This window comes from Choloepus didactylus (assembly GCF_015220235.1).
Source record: "Choloepus didactylus isolate mChoDid1 chromosome X unlocalized genomic scaffold, mChoDid1.pri SUPER_X_unloc2, whole genome shotgun sequence".
Lineage (NCBI taxonomy): Eukaryota > Metazoa > Chordata > Mammalia > Pilosa > Megalonychidae > Choloepus > Choloepus didactylus.
In genome coordinates this window covers 645,916-670,026 of record NW_023637622.1, presented here as the reverse complement: position 1 = coordinate 670,026, position 24,111 = coordinate 645,916, and the positions used below count along the sequence as shown (strand labels likewise).

Sequence of the window (24,111 nt, the reverse complement as noted above, 5' to 3'; positions counted from 1 at the left end):
TCCTTCATTAATTTTTTTCCTAGCTATTTTTTTCTTTTAGGAGCTATTGTAAATGCTTTTTTTTAAATTTCTATTTCAGAGCAGTCTTTTCTGGTGTGTAAAAAACAGTGGTTTTTGAGTGTGTTAATCTTGTAGCCTGCAACTTTGCTGAATTTATCAATTCTAGTAGTTTTCTTGTGGATTCTTTGGGATTTTCTATACACGGATCATGTTATCTGAGACAGTTTTACTTCTTCCTTTCCAATTTGAATTCTTTTTATTTCTTTTTCTTGTCTACTTGCTCTTACACATTCTTCTATTACAAAGTTGAATTGCAGTGGTGAAAGCAGACGTGTTGTTTTGTTTCTGACCACAGTGGGAAGGAAAGCTTTCAGTCTTTCAGCACTAACTATAACATTGGCTGTGGATTTATCATATATGCCCTTTATCATGTTGAGGAATTTATATTATATTCCTATTTTCTGAGTGTTTTTGACATTAAAGGGTGTTGAATATTGTCAAGTGAGTTTTCTGCATCTATGAAGATGCCTTATGATTTTTATTCATTTCGTTTATGTGACATATTACATTGATTGATTTTCTTATGTTGAACCACCCATGTCATTTCTAGGATAAATTCCACTTGGTCATGTGTATAATTCTTTAAATATGCTGTTGGATTTGGTTTGCTAGTATTTTATTGAGTATTTTTGCAACTGTATTCAAGGGAAATTGGTCTGTAGTTTTGTTTTCTTTTGATGTCTTTCTCTGGCTTTGGTATTAAGTTAATTTTGGCCTCATAGAATGAATTAGGTAGGGTTCTCTCCTCTTCAATTTAAATAATTAATTTTTGAACCTGAAGATAGCACTATAAAATAAGTATCTTCAAACAGCAATATCTTGGACATAGTACAACATGAATGTAACTCAAAAGCCCTATTCTAAGTGAAAGAAGTCTGACTCAGAAGGTTACATACTGAACTTCCAGTTCCAGATAAGCTGAAATAGGCTCATTTCTGCCTGCTCTCTATGATAAGTACAACTAAAATCATTGAATGTAATGTAATAGACAATCATAAGAGGACTCGGAAAGGTGGAAAAAGGAGGGTAATCTGACTAGGGATCTTCAGGCATTGAGGAATGACATAATGAGTTCACTGCCTTTCTTTCTTTGCTTTCTTTTTCTTTTTCCTGTATATCCCAGACTGGGCACTGGAGTAATCTGCAACATGAAACGACAAACATTAAAAAAAAAAAAGCCCCAAAGCCTGATGTCTCTAGCTAAAAGACTAAGAAAAGGGCAGCCTAGGATGACAGAATTTTTTTGACAAATACCTGCTCTATTCCAGCTGAGCAACAAAGATGGTCACCCCATCAACTCCCTTGTGGTGTCAGCAGATACCAAGGGTGAGTCTGGACTTCATGCTCCCCTCCTGGTGGTGGCAGATGGAGCCCTTCACCTTCTCAACTAGAAGGGGTGGGGTGGGGCAGGGAGAATCTAGGAGAGGAAGGAACTGGAGAAAGGGATTCTTTAAACTTTCCTAGGAAGTCTTGCACAGACCTCAGATGAACCCACAGGTGAAACTGACTCAGGTTATCATGCCAGAAGGTTCAATCACTGAACTCCAGTGTGGAGTATCACCCAGGTTTTTAGAGTATTATCTTGGTTTTACATAAGCAAAGTAGAATAAAAGAGCACTGCAAAGGCTCTGAAAATTTAACTGTCATTGGATCCACACCCCACAAAAGTAGGCCAGGTTTTCACCAAATGGTGCTGGGAAAACTGGATTTCTACACACAAAAGAACGAAAGTGGACCCCTGTTTCACACCATATGCAAAATTAACTAAAAATGTATCAATAATTTATTTCCAAATAACAAAATGCCAAACTCAGCCATTAAAAAATGTATAACAACCAAATGTCTTAATTCTTAAGCAATATGTATTTCTAGGTGATTAGATTGCTCAATTTTTTATACTGATTTTCTGTGATCTAGTTCAATAATGGAGGACATCTAACAAGAATGATTATTTTTGTTTGAGAGTAGTCAATAAAAAGTCATTATTCTGACGGTAATTAGAGAGTGGGTCCTAGTTTTTTGTTATGGCCATATGTAGATACTGCTGTCATAGATACATCTTTTCAGTCTGAACGAGTCCTCACCCTTCTATTTCCTATACCAGAGACAAGACAAAATGAGAATAGAGAAGTATAGACATAGTTTATTCAAATTTTTACAAAATCTAAAAAGCACAGTTAAAGAGACATGGGTGAGTGAGAATGAAACACATTCCTGTTCCAGGACGCTAATGTCTGTTCTTCCCGATTCAAAACCTGCTAAGCCTACTCTCACAATGGTGTTAAGGCATAGGTTCTAATAATCATCAGTAAGTGAAGATCTATATTGAGTTCTTCATTACTGTTTTACTTAAAACCAACTCTGGTCCTCAGCAGGAAATGCCAGGGAAATACCAATAAAAATGTCACTCTTAGTGAGAAGGTAAATTGGTATTGCCTTTCTCGAGGCAGTTGGAAGAACATACTGAAATTTAAATGTGCCTGTAGTTTGATTCAGTGATTCTATTGTTTAAATAATAGGAGTAGAGGGCAGTTGTTAAAGAGCATTGAACCTAGAAATAGATAGGCTGCCTGGAAATACCAGATATGATACGTATTAGCTATGTGAACTTAGACAAGTTACTATTTACCTTCGGTGTAACAAGTATAATAATAATACCTTTCTCACTTAACACAGTACTTGTCATATCATGTTATCTTAAAAAAATCATTGCACAAGGGCACCAGGAGGCATATACAAGGATCTTCCTGGCAGAATTTTTTTCTGAAAGCTTAAACAGTAAAGAACTAAAGGACAGCTAGCATAGAAGTGGCTAAACACTTGCATGTATGTATCTTGGATCATTGTACTTTTGTAAATAAATTAGACTTCATATAATAGAATAACAGCTTCCATACAACCTAAGTGGGAAAAAATTGCACCTTTCATATTCAAAATTACTGTATTTGCATATAAAATATTTTTTAAAATCTGTCTTACAGCTGTGTTTGTACATGTATTTAAACCCTTGAAAGGGATCTGGAGACCCAAATATCAAATTGATGATAGTAGATACTTCTGGGAGGACTAGAATTTTGGTGAGATCAAGAGGAACATTTTTTCATATATAAAGTTGTGATCTTCAAAAGGAGAAATATGCTCATGTCACTTAAATTTCAAAAAATAAATAAGAACCCCACAAAATTTATGTTTTTCCACAAAATGATAAATTAAAGGGATAGGGACCAGAGACAATCAATGTTGCATTTTGAGAATAAACCCTGAGTAAGTATTTAAATGGAATGTTTGCTTGTTGAGCCAATAGGCCCATGCTTTGAGATGAATAGAGAAAATGAATTTTTTAAAATAAGACAAATTAACTTTTGCCAACCAACCTGGACCTTATCCATAGAGTTAATAAACACCCTGAAAATCTGCAAGATAGAAAATCCTGTCTGGATGCTTTATATGGTTTAAACTTTTAAATCAAATATATTACGTGAAGGCATACTTCCATATCCCAAGCAGAAGCAGCCTCTCATCTATGAAGTTCAGTGTACGGTTTGGGTTTATAAAATTTCTTCTACCAATTTATGAATGTTGACAATTTAGCCCTCATTCCCCAGTCACATGACTGATAACCATGTCCCAAACCTACTCTCATTCCTGGGCATAGCAGTAAATACTTAGGTGCTGAGAAACAATTAAATGGGGCACAAATAATGACACTTAAAGGACTATTTAAATATGATCAGAGATCTTAGAATACATCAATTTGCACAAACAAAATAATGCAAAGATTGAAATAAATCTCATCCAATATGTCAGCAGCTCAACCCAAAGTAAAACTTGGAAGAAACCATGTTATTGAGAACAATGACTGTGCTAATAATTTTTCTTTAAATCTTCTGTACTAGATTATAAAGTATTACCATTTTAAAAATCTCCGTCCCTTTTCCAGCACGTCTGAGAAAGAGTCAAAAAAATCCCACAGTGTTATTAGTACAAGGATCGGAAGAAAAGATCCATGAAATTGTGATATTCATAAAGCCCCATCTTGATCAGATGGAAATAATTTGAAGGCCCACATACTAGTTTATGGCATGCATTTAATATGCAATAATAATTTTAAAACATTAAGCCATAAAACAAGTGTAAGGCAGAATAACAGAGTTTTACTTTCTCCTATGATGACAAGGGTGATGTTTTATTGAAAATTCTAAACAAAACACTAACCCAAATTGGTGTCTATGTTTTTCTGTTGCCCTAAACATCATGATTAGTCTACCTTTTGGATAAACTGGCACTAAGCCCTGCAAAAAAAAACAAGAAGAAGAGCTCTGTAAACATATCCACATCCATTAATAAAAAAAATGTGCACATTGTATTTTCATTATAAATCATTATAATTTTCCTGGTTAGTCATATATTGTGGTATATAAGGAGACCTTCCTTGTTTGTTTGTTTTATCTCCAAGTTAAAACTTTTTTCCTATTTCAGATACTTCATATCAGTTTCAGTTTGTATGTTATATTGCTTTTTTATATTTCTATCAGGGTTTTCTATTTACCAATGTTATTGGCAAAAACATTGAAGAATCATCTCCTTGAAGATGATTGCCGTTGATATATTCATCTAAAAGGGGGTAGAAGCAATTAGCAAACCGTCTTATTAAGTATTACTTGATAAATGAAGTTCTGAAATGAACAGTATTCACACATTGAACAAAAAAATAGCAAAATATATTGGTTTATGTGTTTGTAACATAATTTCGATGTGGATCACGTAAGTGGACTTTTCCAGGAAAACATTTGTATTGTGAAAAGCATGGTAAACCTCTTAGCGATTGCAAATAAAATTCAGACAAAAAAAAAGAACAAAAACAAATGATTCCACGATTTTGAGATTCTTGAAGGTTCCAAGGTTGTCTTTGTTTTTATTTTGAGTACTTCACCTTGTGCATATACACAGAAGGTATCCATTATATGTTGGTCTGAATTTAGTTCATCAGAATTTTAGTGTAGAAAAAAGCGAGACTAGGTCAGATATCTGTTGGTAAGTTTAGAGATGCTGACTAGCTGAATTCATATCTATTCATCCTCAGTTATCAGAATATTTTAAGCCAACCTAAATATATCCAAATACACATCCTCTTTATCTTATTGTCCTGGATAATTTGAATACAAGCATATTTGTAACTCTGAATTACTGATGTAATTATGTTGTGTGCTGATGAGTAGTGATTTCAGGCTCTTATTACCTTGGTATCTGGTCTGAATTAATAAAAATAAAATTCAGCAATGTTTCTTGTTTGGTTGGTTTTGTTTTCTTGTTTTGTCCTTTCACACCTCCAAATATGAAGAAAATCTTATTCAGAGCTGTGAAAAAGTTTATGAGAAAGCAGTAAGTACTAGTGACACTTACCAATTTAAGCACATTATAATACACATCTACTTGAAGTTTATTAGCCTTCTGGAAGTTGGTGGGAAAAAAAACAATAGTGATAGAATGATGGCCAAGTAACACTTGAAGTGAGAGTACTATATGAAAACGATAGATAAACTTTTTGCATGGTCAAGCTTTTGTGAAAAAAAAATGGATTCTCTAGTTCTTAGTTATACTCACAAACAGATACGACTTTTACCAGTAGAAAGAGATCTGTCTAAATTTTGTGCACCTCAAAGCTTGGTTTTACTTAGGTATTACTAGCAAACCATCCAAAACTTAGTGGGGCAAAATGACAACTATTTTATTATGGTCATGGATTCCGTAATTCAGGAATTTGAAAATGACACAGGAGAGGCAGCAAGTTGCTGTTCTCTAATGACTGAAGCTTCAGCTTTCAAGATGAAGGCTGGGGGTGATCAGTCAGCAGCTGGAGGCTGGAATTATCTATGGGTTTATTCATTTATGGGTCTGATGGTTAATGCTGGCTTTGTCTTGGACTTTTGAAGGGGCTTTTAGCCAGAACATTTGCATGTGCCTTCTCTTTGTGGCTGTTTGTGCTTCCTCAAGGCCTGTTGGCTGGATTCCAACAGCAAATATTCAAGAGAGCTAGGTGGAAGTTGAATCACCTTTTGTGAACTCCAAGGACTTACCAGAAGTTACAAGGCTGCCCAAATACATAGCTAGTTTGTTAAAGTTGCTTTGAAAGAAAAGCATATGGGATAAGAGATACTGTCATGGCTGTTTTTGGAAAATACAATCTGGCACAGAGAAAGTTTACAGACACTTGACCAAAGAAGATGTACAAATGGACTAATGAACACATGAAAAGATAATCAGCATGGTTAGTCATTAAGAAAATGCAAATTAAAACCATATACAATATTACTATGTACCCACTAGAATGACTATTTAAAAAGTCAATATCTAGGGTGGTTAACATGTGGGGCCACTGGAACACTCATACATTGCTGGTGAGAATGAAAGGGTGCAACCATTTTGGAAAGTAGCTTGGCAGTTTCTTAAAGTCAAAAGTACACTTATCATGTGATCGAGCAATTGCACTCCAAGTTATTTACCCAAGAGAAATGAAGACATATGTCTACACAAAGATGTTGTCTATGAATGTTTATAGCAGCTTTATCCATATTAGCAAAAAACTGGGAATAACCCAAAACCAATCAATAGGTGAATAATTAAATTTTGGTGTATCGATGGAAGTCTACTCAGCAATAAAAGGTAACAAATTACTGATACATGCAACAACTTGGGAAAAAAAATCTCAAAAACATTGTGCTGTGCAAATGAAGCCAGACAAAAAAGAATATATACTCTGTGATTGCACTTACATGACATTCTAGAGAACACATAACTAATCTGTAATGACTGAGAGGAATCTAGTGTTTGCCTGAGGCTGGAAGTAGGTGGAAGAAATACTCTCTCTTCCCACCTTTTGGAAGCTCGAGTGTAAGCCTGTGATTTATTCAGTCAGTCACATGCTCCCCCTCAGGAATTTGAATCTAAGGAAATGATGTGGTCATGATGGGTTGTTGAGAATTTGGCCATGCCTGCAATGAAATGCTGACAGAATCTATTCTGGCACAAAGAGGCCAAATCAGCATCTTACCTTGGCAGTTTCTGTATCATGGCATTGTGTCCACATTACTCAGTTTCCCTTTGTTTTCTACTCATCTTCTGAGCTTGTTTGATATGCCTTCCTCTTGACTCTGTGAGCTACACATATTCTTCCAACAAATTACATTTGTATTAAGTTACTTCGGCGCCAACTTCTGTTGCCTTAAAAATAGAACTGTGACTGAAACAGATCCTGTGTGCTGAATAATGGATATTTTTCTTATTATATCGCAGGAAAACTCTTCAGTGGGGAATTCAATAGGAACATACTTTTATGTTCAATATACCTAATGATACCTTTGTTTTCAATATATATTGGCTTCCATTACAGTTACATTCTAAGAATCATTTCACTTTAATTTTGCAGGTGATTCTAATAAATCCATGTTCCTTAATCCTTCACTTACCAAGTTTCCCTCATTTGGAACCACTTAATTTTAAAATTCAAACTCAAACCAGCATTACCCTCTGGACTAATTCCCAGAGGAGGGTTTCTTACTGTCTTGATTGATAATCTTTGTTGATCAACTTCAAGCCACATTTGATGTTGGTTCTGATTATTGTACCTTATTTCTGGAAACTGGATTTGAATATATTTTTGGTAGAGCCCTTTCCTTCTTATTCTGGTAATTCATAGCATCTTTATTGTTTCCTCATCTCTGAGCAGACATTTCATTACCTTGGTCCCTTTAACTGCCATGATACTACCTTAAGCCAAGCCTCCATCATGTTGAGCATTGCCTTTTAGTAATTCTATTGATTGCCAGTCAACAGATTTCCTTAACACCATTTTCCTGTCAGAACATCCCCTGGCTGCCCTCCAGTGGACATTGCTGATTTCGTGGGCAGGCTGCCTGCTTGCTTATCTTTCTGCCTGCTGCCTACTGGCAAATTCCCTTAACACTCAACTTGCTAGTCCAGACTAGTTTATTAACTGCCAGAAACTTCTGAGACTCTGTTTCCCACAGCTTGATGAAATCTCTGGTTCCTAGGCCTCTTGTTGTGTCTACTCAGTTTTAATGGATGATTTGATAAAATCATAACTTCTGTTTTCATTTTTAGTGTACTTAATATTCCAATATTTTTCTTATACTTGACCTAGTTAATTAGTTTCTCATATTGCATTCTGTCAGTCTTTCTCTCTCCCTCCCTCCGTTCTTCCCTCCCCCATCTCTAAAAGTAGTTAGAGAAACTTTCAGGGTTATTGAAACCATGTGGGAAATTTCTGGAAACACTCTCCAAATTTAAATTTATACAAGAAGATGGTCTCAGTAGAGTCTTTGCAGTACTGTGAATTTACTTTTTCTGTCTGAAAAGAGGTACGTAACAGAGGCTGAATTTCAACAGGGGAGTGATTACATTTTCTAAGTGTCCTACATAGAAGTTTTTATCAGGTTTTAGATCAGATTTATTCTTTGATAAGATCAATATAATAGAATGTTGCTGATCAAAACATGTAACATCAATATTTGGGAATAAAGTGGGTTTTTTTTTTCCTTTTGCATTATAGAATAATTATTTTTAAAGATCATATTTTGAATGTATGTTAAGTGTGGAAGAAAAAACTACCGAATCATTTTATCTTTTTCAGATGTAAAGCCAGTTGGATCAGGGACCCTGCCAGGTTTTTAAATGCACCCATGCTGTTTATCTGGATTGGTACCTAAGAATGTTTATCGGAACAGATGTACACTCTGCATGTCCTGATGAAAGATAGGCAGATGTGGGGAATAGTCGTGGGTTTTTTATGTTTGGGATTAATATAAATACATGTTTAAAGGTATCAGAGACAAGTTTACTTACATTCCATTTCAAAGGGCATTTCATTCTGGTTCTTTGGAATTTTATCCATGAGAAAAATTATCAAATTAATATAAAGTACAGAGTTATGATCAGCCTTTCCTTCACGTAATTTATCTGTTTACATTTGTGTCCTAAGTAATGACCAGAAAGTATAAAAACAAACTAATCCTGACTATATATATACATATATATTAAGAACAGATGTCAAGTCTGGTAAAACAATATCTAATGATTCCCAACATCCTGTATATTTGGGTGGGGTCTTAGTGTCTCAAACCAGAAATGACTTAAGGAACAAATTTTAGTTCACGTTTACCTAAATAAGTTGCAAAATGATATTTTGAAAATGGTTCTGCTTATATTAAAATGAATGCATTTTGCAAGCATTCTTAGCATGGAAATGAAGAGAGTAACCAATTCCATCATTACGGTGTTTACAGGTACTGTTTGCATTCCAGTAAACCCATCTTAAAGCAATATTACATCCTTTTCTTTTCTCCTCTCCAACACCAAATCTGATGTTTTCAACTCTATCCTATTTCATTTTCAAATTAGGTGATTTGGGTGAGTTGGTTTTTTAAGTTATTCGGGCCAAATCAACTCTTCATATCTCTTCCTTCCATCTTTTTCTGTGGTATAATGTCTGATTACATGTACATGGATGGAAATTCAAATTTATTATTAATGATATTCTTAACCTTGCCTGTAATCATGCTTGTGACAATCTTCTGTGTGAGGATTTTGTAAATTTCAGAATGAGATGTGTGTTAAGTGCCTCAGTTTTCACAAGAGAAACTTGTATTTATTACCTACATATTTGGGGAACTAAATTATTTGCAGTAAATAACTGTGTATTTGCATTTTTAGCACACATATAATGTAATTGATGACCTTAAGGACTTTTTTTAAAAATTCACGTAATAAAGACAGTGTAAGAAATAATTGGTTATTCTGGATACTCTAGTTTAGACCCCCAAAGAGCAATATACTTGGATAATATTAACTTAGTTAATATAAGTATATATATTTATCTGATATTTCTACATTTCTTCTTGCTTCCATCTATCTCTTTATTCAAAATAGCTCCTGGTCTTTCTTTTTATCTTTATTTTACTGGATTCATTTTAATAACATAATATTTTTCAAAAATTTCTAGATCTAGATATGAAATATTGGTCTGGTGCTTTTTTCTCCTTGTTTGGAGGATCATCTTATCCTATCTTCTCCTAAACCTTGTAGTACATTAACTGACTTATGCAGTATAAGCTGACGACTGAGTTACTTTTGAATTTTCTCAATACCATCATCATTTTTGCTATACTTTATAGTCTTAAACTTTAAGTAACTGATATTTAATAGAAAATTATAAACAAGTGACCAGTATGTAGTACTGTTTTGTTTTTGTTTTTTAACAACAACAAAAAAATACCACAACAGTCTAGTTTTCTAATATCTTCTTTAAACCAACTTTCCTTTTTTTGGTACTGTTATAAGAACTTAAAATCAAGTTCCTGATCTTAGTTTAAAATGGATGGATAGAAATGTGATGAAGCAAATATAGCAACATGTTATTTATAGAATCTAGGTCGTGCTTATATGGGTGTTGTCTATTCCTTCAAATTTCCTGTATGTTCAAAATTTTTCAGAAGAAAAAGTTTGGAAAATAAATGCTTGTTAGTCATATGCTTACATGAAGGTTTTCTCATATCATGTTGGTCCCTACCTGCAGTGTGTGTGTGATGTTCTGTGAACTTGCACTACTACCTTGGCTGATAAGTAAGGTAATAGAGCATAGTGGCTGAAAAACATAATCTCTGGAATTATGTCTTCCTAGTTTTACTAGCTGGCTTCTCTTGTTAGTAGCATTGGACTTCAGGATTCCTCCTCTGCATATTGGGAATAACAATAGTGCCTATCCCATATGCTGCACGGGATTAAATGAGAGGATAAGTGGAAGGAATTTAAGACAGTTGATTGGAACATGTTAAGAGCTCAGTATTAGCTGTTATTATTTCTTATCTGAAGGCACAGGTAGAGGCATTGCTGAATTTTCTCTGCAAATTGGAGATTGGAGACTATCACTCTGTTTTGCATTTGGGAAAAATAGAAAGAAATATGAGGTGTTTTCACTTGAAGGTATTGCCAGCTGTAGGATATGTTTTGAGTAGGCATCTTGGCTGAAAGTAAACTTCAGAGGCTACGACATACATTTTCATTTTAACTTCTGACTTTATCCAAACTAGGAAATGTGGGTTGGATCCATATATGTCGTATTTTTTTCATATTTTAGCTTTTCTATTTTTGAATCTGTTTAATAATCAATTTGAATATTTAATGTAGTGTTGTTTATACTGTACCTCCTCTATTCAAGGCATGAAAGACTATTAAGTTGAAGTCAACAGCATCTTGAAATACAGAAATAAATTAAAATTTGTGATCTGCCCTCTCCATCTTTAAATATTAGACATGAGTTGACAGTCGTTTAACTAAAATACAGTGAACAAAGTTAGTGGCTAATGACTTTTTTTAAACTAACACTATTAGGCAGCATATGTTGCCTAGTAACCCAGTTTATCTCTTTTTTGTCCTATAGCAGTTCGTCTCAAAAACAGATAAATTATAGCCTATTAAATCTATTACTGATTTCTCCTTTGCAAAATGAAATTCAAACACCTTGCCATTTGTTTGTATAAGGATTGCATCAGGTAATAATAATATTATTTTCTTTTAATAAATACAGTTGTGAGATTTAAACTGTAGCAGAACCAACTGAATTCCAATTTAAGAAATGTTTACATTTTGCCTGTTCTTTATAAAACAACAAGCTTCTTCCTTTAGATGCCTTCTCAAAACGGTATCCTACAGCTGTGAAAACATTTCATATTTTTTCCCATTTTTCCCAAAGCAAAACAGAGTAATAATCTCTAATCTCATGCCTGACTGATCACTCCTTTAAAAATCTCCACCTTGTTTGCAGAAGAATCATGACTATTGAATATCTTGAACCCAATATAAACTATAACAAGGAAAAAAATGTATTTTTTAATTTTCTAACATCAGATTTCTGAGTGAAGTATAGTTTTTCAACATTAACAGTGCTTAGAAACATTGTATATGGCTGAAAAGAAAAGAAATGGAAACACAATAAGATGGCTTCTCTATTCTATAGAAATTTCAATCGCAGTCTCCAAAACTAGCTTGCATACAGTGGGTACTCCATAAGTGTTTGTTGATTATGATGATACATTGCACATTTTCTGTGCACAAATGTCAGTGCATGAGCATATTGCTTGTGTTTCTAAAACCAAAGCAAGCAGTAATGTTGACAAATGACCACATTCTCAGGTGTTTATAAGTACTGGTAGTTCAGAGTCGGGGGCCCTCATCCATTTATCAAGACTACTGAAATTCAGCTGCAGTGTGTTTGTTCAACCTGAGCATTTAAGCATAAACGCCATTTATCTGGAGATACTTCCATTCTTTTTAGATAGATCTTGAGGTGAAAATTTCTTCTCAAAAGACTATAGACATGTTCAGAAGCACCAGCCTCCATATGATGTGTGAGGTTTCTGTACCCTAAAAACTGAAAAAAATAGTTTAGAGGGAAAAACAACAACTGCCTGCATTCCATTTTGTGAAGTTAAACTAGTTTATTACAGCAGTTAAGCACTCAGTTTATGGAAGCAGAGGAGACTGTCTTGGAATCTTATTTCACCTATTTCTAACCTTCTGTCTTTGGACACATAACTTGCCAAGTTTCAGTAAAGTCAGCTTTAAAATGTTGTTACTAAGTATTCCTATATCATAGAGTTTCTGTGAGAATTGAATGATTTAAGGTATATTATGGGTTAAAAGAATTTTGGTATATAGTAAGTACACGAAAATATTAGCTAGACTGCAAAATTTGAAGGTGTTTTAATATTTTAAAAAAATCAGCTAACTATTTCTAACCATCACATTAATACATGTCCAATATTTTGTATATTTATCCAGTTCCTTTCTTGCCCAGTTCTTTGTAACCAGTTCATTCTTTAGTTTTCCAAATGTTCATCCCCAACCAAGTGACTTCCTTAAATTTTGTTAAGGCAGAGATTATCCCAACATTACCACTCTCTAAAAGCTTTATATTATGGCAGTTTTCAAATAAACACCAAACCGTAGAGAAAAGTAAAGAGAACTGTTTCTCTACCATCTGAAGCTTCAATAGTCATCAGCATTCTGCAAATTTTGTTTTATGTATTTCCTAAGAACTAAGATCTTCTGTGTCAACAAGACTTATTTTGGTTTTGGGGTTTTTTTGTTTTGTTGGTTGGTTTTTTTTTCCAGGAAACTTTTGCCCTGGAATAAGAGTCCTACATTATTATCTTACAAATTTTGCACAGTCTGCTTTTCACCTTAATACAGTTTAGTCTGAGACACTGCTGTTACTGTTGTGATGGTGTTCTACCTTACCAAAATCACTTCAGACAAACCTAGTGTTGCTCTATTAACAGGTTGCCCAGTGATACTTTGGTGAAAGCAACACCCATATGTATGATTTGTGTGGGTATAAACAGTTTTGGGAACATCATTCCATTTGTAAATTTTTCAGTATGCATCCCTAACTGATCAGGGCTTTATCAATAACATAATCACCATGTAATCATTATATTAAACTTGAATGGCAATTATTCCTTAATATAAACTAATACCCAATCCATGTTCAGCTTTCCCTGATTATCTCAAAGGTGACTTTTTATAGTTGTTTTTTCTTTAAAATTAGGATTCAGATAAATTCCACATACTGCTTTTGGTTACAGGGTCTCCAAAATCTTTTACTTTGCAACATGTTCTCACTTACTTTAGTGCCATTGATTTGTTGGATAAAATAAGTCACTTGTCCTGTAAAATAACCTATGTTCTGAATTAGACTTTTCTTTTCTCATGGTGTGATTTAAATTTTTATTCTGTCACCTTCCTGTATTTCCTGTAAACTTTGGATAGGTCAGCAGGCTTTATTATATTCAGATACAGTATTTTAAGAAGACATCTTAAAGATTGTATTGTGTACTTCCTATCGCATCACATCAAGAGGCACATAATATAGGGTTGTCTCACTATTAGTTATGCTGAGATTGATCACTGGCTTCATGTGCTAACAGTTTAATCTCATTATAAATTTATCCATCAGAACTTCGCCTAAAGTTTTGAGTATTTCCATTGATATTTATTGGCTACTAAGATCATTTCATTAGAAGGTTGTGAAATTTCAACTTTAGGATACTATCATTCCTTTGGCATTTATTAGCTAAGATTCTTTTATGAAGAATAGCAGGCCTCATCAAATATTTGGTTACCCTGACATCGAGTTTGTATGGGAAATGCAGGATAATTTTGGATTTTTTTCTTTTATTTATCAGCTTTCAAAGTGATGTAATTGTACCTTGGCAGCATCCACTAGTGACCAATGAGGATTTTTTGAGTAACATTATTAATCCATTGATTTTTATTATGTATGATATATTTGAAATGTGAATTCTTCCTTATAGGCCAGTAGGAGCCCTCTTTTATTATATTTTTTATTTAAATGCAAAATTCTTATAGAAACATTTATGACTTCAAAGTGTACATATCAGTGAATTATCACAAAGTAAGCATACTTGTGTAACCAATTCTAATATGGGAACCCTGTGCTTTCTGCATGATTTTTCTGTAAACCTACAACTTCTGTAATTGGAAAACAAACAGAAAGATGACAAAACAAGAAGAAATGGGGTATTATTGGCTTAACCTCTATAAGCCCCATCCTAATCTTTAGAACTTCCTCCTCCACAATCATGATTTAACAACATAGATTAGTTTTGCTTATTTCTGAACTTGCTATGAAAGGAATTTACAGTATATATCCTTTTGTGGCTGCCTGTTTTTGCTCAATACTGTGTTTGTGAGATTCATCCTTGATGATGCAAGAAGCAGTGGTTTGTTCATCTTCAGTGCATCCATCATCATGTGAATACAAAATAATGTTAGTATATTCATTCACAAGTGCCACACTGTCATAAATACTTCAACTCTGTAATAAGTTTTGACATACAGTAAAATAAGTCTCCCCTGTTTGTTCTTTAAGGTTGATTTGGACTTTATTGCCATATAAATTTTGGAATCGGCTGGTTAATTTCCAAATGGAAAAAAGACAACTGAATTAAAACCTGATGGGATTTTGATTGTAATTGTAATGAATTTTGGGGGAGTTGACATATTTGTAATAATAGAGACTCTTATCCATGACCAATTTTAATTTACGTAAAGTCTCATACTCCACACATTCTTCCTTGTTAATAACTGTTTTAAGTATTTCTATGTGCTTAAGTGATTTTGTCCAATATTTCTTTTTATATGTTGCATTATAGATCAATTAATATTTATTTTTTAAAATATGAAATCATAGTCTAATTAGTAGAATTTTTACCTATACATGTTTTTTCCTTTTTTTCCCAAACAATTATCTGTGCTTACACCCCAGACCCTTATGAATTATTCTGTTAAAGTAAATGCTGATAGATATGACACACTTAAACTTTTAGGAAGACAGAATGTACAATCACCAAACAACTCTATTAAAGTTTATGGTGTATCTGTTGATTTGATTAGGATACCATAATGTATATTGCTAGCCATTTTTAGTGCAGTGCTACTGTCCTCGTCTTGAGCTGTGTCTGTAGGACTCCAATGTAGTTTGACTTTTCTCACTAAATTGATTGTCTCTCTGAAGCCACATACATCCTGAGATCGTGTCCTTACCCTTTCCTCACTTTTTATTCCTTTTCTTCTCTCCTTCTTGGCTTGCTTTGCTCAGATTAATGCTGAGTCATTCCAGCTGATGATTGAGGGTATCAGGAAAGGAAAAATTTTAAAGCAGCAATTATTTTGATTTGCCGCAAATGATTTCCAGTAAGTCTATTTTAGTTATCAGCTAATAGTTACATCTGTTTATCTCATCACTTGGTTAAAAAGCTTTTATATCTATTTAGCAGGTAAAAGTCTAGCTGTTCCTTTTCAAACTTCAACTGTTATGAAAGAACTTTTTCCCTCAGGTTATCATGTCTGAGCTCAGATGTTATTTGTCACTTTTGAAATGTTTTCTCCAGTCAAGCTGTCATTTCAGTTCTTTGAGAACATCCTGTCTAATTTTCTGGTACATCACAGAAATTTTATTTAAAATAAAGTGAACTTTGATCTCTCAAACTCTGTGTTTGTTGAAGATTTCAATACAGTATTTGACCAAAAGTCTTGGCAGTTTGAAATGGACCATGAATTGATGGCAGAATCTGCACAATCAGGCTGAAATTTTCCTAAGGAAGTAAAATTGCCTATGGGAAGCCTTAGCTCCTATGCCTGCACAAATACTTTAACATTAAAAATTTCTCCTTAAAGTAATTAAGGTAGGGGAAAGTAGTTAGCTGTAGAGTCTCTTGTCCTTGGCACTACTGAAATTCTGGGCCACATCATTCTTTATTGTGGGAGTGTTGCATTCCCTTGCATTACAGGATGTTAGTAGCGTTCCTGGCCCCTATCCACTGGATGCCAGTAGCACCACCTCCCTCCCCACATACATACAGTTATGTGACACCCAAAGGGGCAAAATCACAACTGGTTGGGAACCACTGCTCTAGAAGGTAACAACTATGACTAAAGAAAAATAAAGGTTTGGCTATGTTTATTTGTTTTCCTCTAACAGTGGTCAAAGATAGCAAATTGATTCGAGGTTAAAAATTGGTCTGATATCAGTAAGTCTTCTGTTATAATTGTTTTTTGAAGTTGATGCAGTAAAAAGCATTGATTACCAGGGATTTGAGGGTTGTGTTGTGCTTTGTTTCTGCTCTGAAGCACATAGTTAAAAAAACAAAAACCATTGTAACAGGGTAATACAAAATGCTTACTTGACTATTACTTAAGACACTACTTGGGTTCAGTTCCTTGAATAAGAAAGGAATAAGACCAATACAGTTAAACAAATCAAAAGTACTATTTTGTCTCCATTTTCCTGTTGGAGAAGAAGCTATAAAATTGAGCTGAGGATTAATTAGTACCTCAGGCTACCTGGAAGAACAGTTTTTTGGAAGAATCAAATATGAATTCTTTGTCCCTAATTCAACCCACCCCTGTGGGGGAAAACAAGGATAGGTGCCATACAAGTATATTCTCATGAAGAGAGGAAACAATCCTGAAAGGTCAAAGATAAAGCATATATCTGAAAATAATAGCTCACATTACTCGACCAATATTTCAGAAATGTTGGATATTCACCAAGAATTGAAGAAGACAAATTTGATAAAGTATAAGAAAACCAGTATTCACCAGGCTGAAATGAAAAGACAACAGGATTAATTGAAAGAAGTAGACAGAATAAGGTGAGACAAGATGAAATTAAAATAAGCAAATGTTGTAGTATGAATAAAATGGAATAGCAATTTACAAATCCATTTTAGAAAAAAATTTAAAGAACAGAATAGACACTGTTGTGCATATTTACACGTTTATTTAGTGATAGCCGCTTTGCTTTATGTCTGCTGTTTTATTTAATTTTCACAACTTTCTGATTTAGGCAGCATGAACAGAGGCAGTACTAATGAGTGTTATAGCCAGGTTTGAATTGCAGTGATCCATTACAGCTGAGTTGCTTGAGAAGCTCTCTTAAATAAAAGTTGAGAAAAAGAGAAAAATACTACTGTCTACAGAGATGGTTATGCTTACAGGGCTGGATAATTTAAATACAAATTAGGAAAACAGGTGAGGATACCTAGGACAAATTGACACAGAAACAATAACCAGTTGACCAATGTTGTAATTAATGAAAAGTGAATTCTTGAATAACAACTAAAAAAAAAAGGCCTGAGTGTGAAGATCTAAATTGTCACTGAAAACATACTTTGTCTAATGAGTTACAATACAAAGTTACAAAGTTGAGTAAATTGAGTATACAAGCTCATAAACATCCGTGGAGGGAAGAAGTTACTAATATAGAAAGAAAATAGCGTTGCCTTTAGACTTTTTTTTTTTTTTCAGTATGAAGTGCCAGAAGACAATGAACTCTTTTAGATTTCTTAAGGGAAAAATGTGGTGACATGAGAATCTTACAGCTAAGCTAAATTGTTTTCATATATGGAAACAAAGAATGTAATCCTTGAAGACTTAACAGCTTAGAAAATACATTAGTTTATGCATCTTTCTTCAAAATGTTAGACTTTCTCCAAAATTAATACTAAAATCTAGAAAAGTTAGATTATGATATAAATGGACTTTCCTTAACAGGCTGAATGCCCAGAATGCACTGTCTCTTTGGATGATTTATCACCAGGTGGATTCTGCTGCTCAGAGCAAATGTGTCTCACTACTTGCCCAGGTTTTTTCTCTACAGTAATTACAGGATTTTTCTAGTACTAGAAGGTTTTTCATTTGTTTGGTTTTTGTTTAATTTCTCATGTGTCTCTCACCTCACAGTTTATTGGGAAAATCTTGTCATTTTTTGAGGATGGCATAAATCAATTATTCTTGCTGTCCTAACCCAGTAATTGGTAAAAGCAGCCTGTTTTGGAAACCTTGATGGATGAAATTGCACCCAAAATGAGTTTTCTCTCTAGCCACAAAAGCATACATGAACAGAACATAAGAATAACCCTGCTCCTGTCTGGGAGGAAATTATTTTTCTGCATCTTTAAGTATTATATAGGATGAGTTGAGCCATTTTGCTTTTATTTTGTTATTGTTCATACTATTTATAAATTTTCATTATAGGACTTAAGAATATTCTTGGGTTAACTGTGTTTAAAAACTCTATTTATCCTGAATCATATAAACTATATAAAATATGTAAAAATAAAGAGACTATAAAGAAATACACAAAATGATGAATCATTATAAATGGGTGGGGGGATTTTGTGTGATGACTTACCATTATCATTGTAGTTTACTATACTTTTCATATTTTTACAATAACTTTTATGACAAAAATAATTATTAGATACAAAATTGTTCACAAATATAGTATTCATTAAAAATACTGAGGAAATAGTCTATACCTAGAAGATCTGAAAGCAGGGACACGAACAGACATTTGCACACCAATGTTCATAGTACCATTTTCCACAATTGCCAAAAGATGGGAACCATCCAAGTCTCTTATCAACAGAAAAATGGATAAACAAGATGTGGTATATGCATACAATGGAATATTATGCAGTAGTAAGAAGGAACGATGTCCTGAAGCGTGCAACAACATGGACGAATCTTAAGGACGTAATGCTGAGTGAGATAAGTCAGACACAAAAGGACAGATATTGTATGATTTCACTAATATGAACTAACTAGAATATGTAAACTCAGAGTCTTAAAACATAGAATATAGGGTACCTAGAGATAGACAAGCTGGAGAAGGGAGAGCCGTTACCTAATATGTACAGAATTGTTAATGAGGTTGAACTTAAATGTTTGGTAATGGATAGTGGTGAAGACAGCTTGTTACGGGTTTATAAGTAATAGTATTGTTTTATAAATGAATTTGATTGAAAGAGTTGTTTAGAATTATTTATGTCACCGATTAACACTACAAATGGAAATAAGTGCTTGCATGAACTACTACAAATGTGTGACACTTGTACAAAGAGTTAATAATAGAGTGTATATGAGGGGAGAAATGACCTGTTTCAAGATACAGACCATAGTTAACAGTGATACCTTAATGTTCATTCTTCAACAGTAACAACTGTGCCACACCAATGCTAGGGATCAATAATAGGAGGAGATAAGAGAGATCGAGTGTTGGGGTTTTCTTCTTTGGGGTCTATCTGATATTTTTCTTTTTGGGGCAATGAAAATGGTCTAAAATTGAGTCTGATGATTGCACAACTAAGTGATGATATGGTGAGACATTGATTGTACACTTTGGATGGATTATATGGTATGTGAATATATCTCAGTAAAATCTACAGATTCAAAAGAAATACTGAGAAAAAATGTGTCAGTGCTTACTTTTTCAGGATGTTAAAATTAGAGGTATTTTTTCTTTCATCTGATTTTCTGTATTTTCCAACTGTTGTTTCAAGTGTCAGCTTCCATCCTTCCCATGCCAAACCCAGGAAATAACTGCCGCCTTCTCCATTATACATGGGAAAAAGATGTAGAATCATCTCAAATTGTCCCCTCTACACTGCGTTTTAATTTCCCTGTCCCCTACACTGTTAACTGCTCCCTCATTTGTTGCCTTTTTTTTTAATCACATGAAAATTTTGAACTCAAGCCCTCAAAAAGCATTCATTTACTCCCCATAGAAGCCAATGAAAGACTAAATGTGGGAAACACCGTGGTTCTCTTTACTGATCTTTCCACATCTCTTAAGGCACAAACCAGCCCTACCTCTTCCTGATGATTAGGGTCAGTTATTCTCATCAGCATTATGACTCCTTTCCTTGCCTGCCACAAGTGAGCAGTCATCAGCCATGCCTGAGTGTTACAAGGATTTCTTAGGGAAAAGAGTCCAAAGCAAGGAAAGAGGGGGCCTGAGGAGAGGAGAGGAGAGAGATCTTTTTTCACAGCAATCCCTCCTCCTCCTCTCTCTCTGGACATGTGAATGGTTGAGTTGGTGGTGAACAATAAAGCTAAAAACTGTATACTTTGATAACAAAGTTTATGCCCCAAATTTAATGTTCTTACGAAAATTTAAATTTCAGTGCCTACCTAATACCCAGCCACTCCTTACTTCCAATCCTATTCTGGTTCTGTTTTACAGTTATTTTGGAGAGGATAGTTAACTTGGGATAAAGGAACATTTTAGACTGAGCCCAACAGCTATTAGCGTATTTTAGGTTTTAGTTCCATTTTGCTTTGTTTTGCTTCTTTCCTTTGATTAAGCTGGTTTGATTAGGTTAGCTAATGCATGAGATCTTGGAAATTATTTTTTAATTCTGTTGATTTATATGTTGTAAATAGAGGATCTCCACTTTTATCTGTGTGAATACATTTTTTCTGATTTCCTTACAGGCACTTTGTTGTTTAGTTTCCAACATTTTGAAATGAAGTCTTATTAATTTGTTTTGTAGTTTATTATTATTGACAGTTTCTAGTGTTTTAACTTTCTTCTCTGTATAGAACAACATCCTGTTAAATATTAATATGTAAGTCCTAGTCCCACTATTTTAAAGATACTCTTCAGTGGCAGCTTTGACATTTTCTTTAACTTATTTATTTGGATCTTGTTTCTTACATCTTTTTCTTTATGCCTGCTTGTTGAGTCTTTGATTATATTTTGATCACAAAGTTTTAATTGCATCATGTTTACTTTTTGGAATTCATAGTCATTGTCTTTGGACATATTTTATGGCAATTTGTTTCTGAATATGTCTCATTGGCATTTGAAAAATAGTTTATTCTAATTTTGCAGGGTGTTCAGGTTAAATATAAATCTTATGCATAGTTATTGTTAGCATTACTTATATCTTTATGTTCTTATTTTATTGGTTTATTATCTATGAAGAATTGAGAAATTTGTGGGAAAATCACCTAAAATATGTTCCCTTTAATTTCTTCTTGTATTTACAGGTACTTTATTTTATAAATGTAAAGTTAAATGTGTATGATACCCTTTCTCATTATAAAATGAGTCTGTTGTCTCACCTGATAAAGTCTACCTTGAATTCATTGTTGATTTTTAATGTTGTGGGTATTTCTTTTTGTTTTATTGGTATGGTGGGTCTTTATTGTTTCCGTTTACAGTCAGTTTTTTCCAAAGGCCATTTCTGAGTCGATATAGGTTTCCATGTTTAGTTTTGTGCTTTGTTTGTTTTCTCTAACCTTGAGAGTCATTTTAATTTTTGCATTAAATTTTGTCCCTATTGTGTTTATTGCTGATTGTGTTGATACAGCTGGCCTTATTTTTGAAAAACTCATTTATTTTGTTTTGTGAGTCAAAGTTTCCATTGTTTTCTATTATTGTGCCCTAAATTATGTGATTTTTTTATTTTTGTATTTTTAATATCACAGATTTTTTCAGTAGTTATGACATACATCTTGTTTGGTATCCGTAGTTTCCAGATACTAAGAATGAATTCTTGTTTAAATTGAGTCAGCCTTTCCATTCTCATCTATACAATTGGTATTCATTTTATTTTACTCCTAAGTCCCTTTTTAAAAAAATTATCTGTTGAACACTTGCAATTTAAGATTATCTTTCTGTTTCCTTCATTTGTGATAGACTACTCAGAATAGAGTTTCCTGGTAAAGACTGTCTCATTATTACTTTGTGTTTGTAGAAATTGCTTCATTGACATCTAGCAGTTACTGTTGTAGACCAAAAAAATTGCCATTCATGCAGCTTTTTTTCCTTTTGCTCTCTTGGTTAACACGAGTCTCTCTGTGTGATTATAGTATTCATCTATTGCGGGACACTGTTATCGAGTTCTGACTTGGCGGTCCTGGGCCAGGGGAACTGATCAGCCCCTAGGAAAGGTAGTGGGGCACGGGTGGTAGCGCCCTCCACGGCCCCCCGGGCCTGAGAAAGTGGAGCCGAATGCAGGCCCCATTTCCTCACCCCAAAGTACAACCGTTGGGGAGGGCTTGCCGGAGAAAACCCCCCCCCCATGCCTTACCCGCACCCTCCACCCTCTTCGTTACCGGAGCAACTCCCGCCCCTTTTCAATCAACCTCCGCGCCCTCTCAGAACCAATCCAAGCCTTTAACCCCTACAGCTACCCCACCCTCTAAACCGCCCGATATAAGCTTGTACTCTCCCCTAATAAACTCTCTTGGCTTCTTCACCCTAAAAGAAACGTGTCCCGCCTGTTCCTTCTCGCCGCCCTCCACACCTTGCACGCCTCCGCCGGGGACCGGGCCCAGTCCCCCGCCTCGCCCTCGCCTCCGGGAAAGAGCCCCCGCCGCCGGTACCCTCCGAGCAATCCCGAGAGCCTAGGATTTAGCAACCGGCCGCCACCCCCCCCAGACGAGTCAACTGCGACCGCAACTGGCGCCCAACGTGGGGCAGGTCCTCTCCACGCAGCGGTCCAGTAAAACCACCCGCTCGCCCGGACGCCTCTCCAACTCCCCTTCTCCTCGCCTGCAAGGTAAGGGCCGCCTCTCCCTCGCCGCCCCGCGGAGCCGCCTCTCGCTCGCCGCTCCACGTCCGGAGCCGCCTCTCCCTCGCCGCCCCGCGGAGCCGCCTCTCCCTCGCCGCTCCGCATCCGGAGCCGCCTCTCCCTCGCCGCCCCGCGGAGCCGCCTCTCCCTCGCCGCTCCACGCCTGGGCCGCTCCTCCCTTCCCGAATTAACCCGGCTATTGCCCCCAACTACCTTTCGTCTTCTCTTTCTATGACCCCCATTCCTCCTAACATTCTCCCTCTACCCCTTCATTACCTTGGTGTGGTCCTCTGTGTCTTCGTTTCTCTGTTCGGCGCGGTGTGCCTCGCCGTGGCCGGCCCCCCCCCCCGGACTGTTCCCGTTGCCGGAGGGTCCTGCTTTCTGTTCTCATCGTCTTCTTCAGCCTCGCGGCCGCGGTTTGCCTCATTCTTCTTGCTCGGTGGACGGCCCCCCCGTCTTTTCCCCTCCGCTGTGGGTGGTCGTCTGTCCGCGCGCCGGGCGCCTTGGGTTCGGGCTCTGGCGGGTCTTGTGGACGCATGTCGTTGTGGGGTGTCTGTCCGGCAGCTGCGGGTGTGCTGGGACCTCCTGCTGCCCTTTGACCCGTGGCTCACCACTTGCCATCTTTGGGGCCCCGTCACTTGTGATCGCCTTGTTGGTCGGGTCACCAGCGCCGTGGAGCATAGGAGCGGGCGCTTCCCTCCCGGCTTGCTCCCCACCTTGATGGCCGTCCGCTCCTGCCTTCAGGGCTCCCTCCCCCCTGGTCGAGGCCCCATTGGATCCGGGGGGGCCCTGTTGACTCAATCGACAGATTCGGACGGTGTGACCGATGCGGATCGCGGTTCGGGCACAGGGTCCTTGGTCGAGCGAATTGGCGGCGTGCTCGAGGTCGCCCCCCAGGGACGAGGCGGTACCAAGTTTCTCCAAAATGGCGAACTTCCTCCTCCTTCTTCCACTGAGGGGAGGAAGTGCTCTAGTGATGACGTCAGCCCTAAGCCGGACCGGAAACCGCATGCGCCTTACCCCGCCCTTTCACAGGGCGGAGCTAGTCCGCCATCTTATGCCTTAGGCCCCGCCCTTTCACAGGGCG

General features: G+C 36.1%; 1 pseudogene; it reads right to left on the bottom strand.

The window, feature by feature from the left end:
- Positions 1–23,562, bottom strand: part of LOC119525846 — a 159,039-nt pseudogene extending 135,477 nt beyond the window's left edge.
- Between the last annotated feature and the right edge of the window lie 549 nt (positions 23,563–24,111).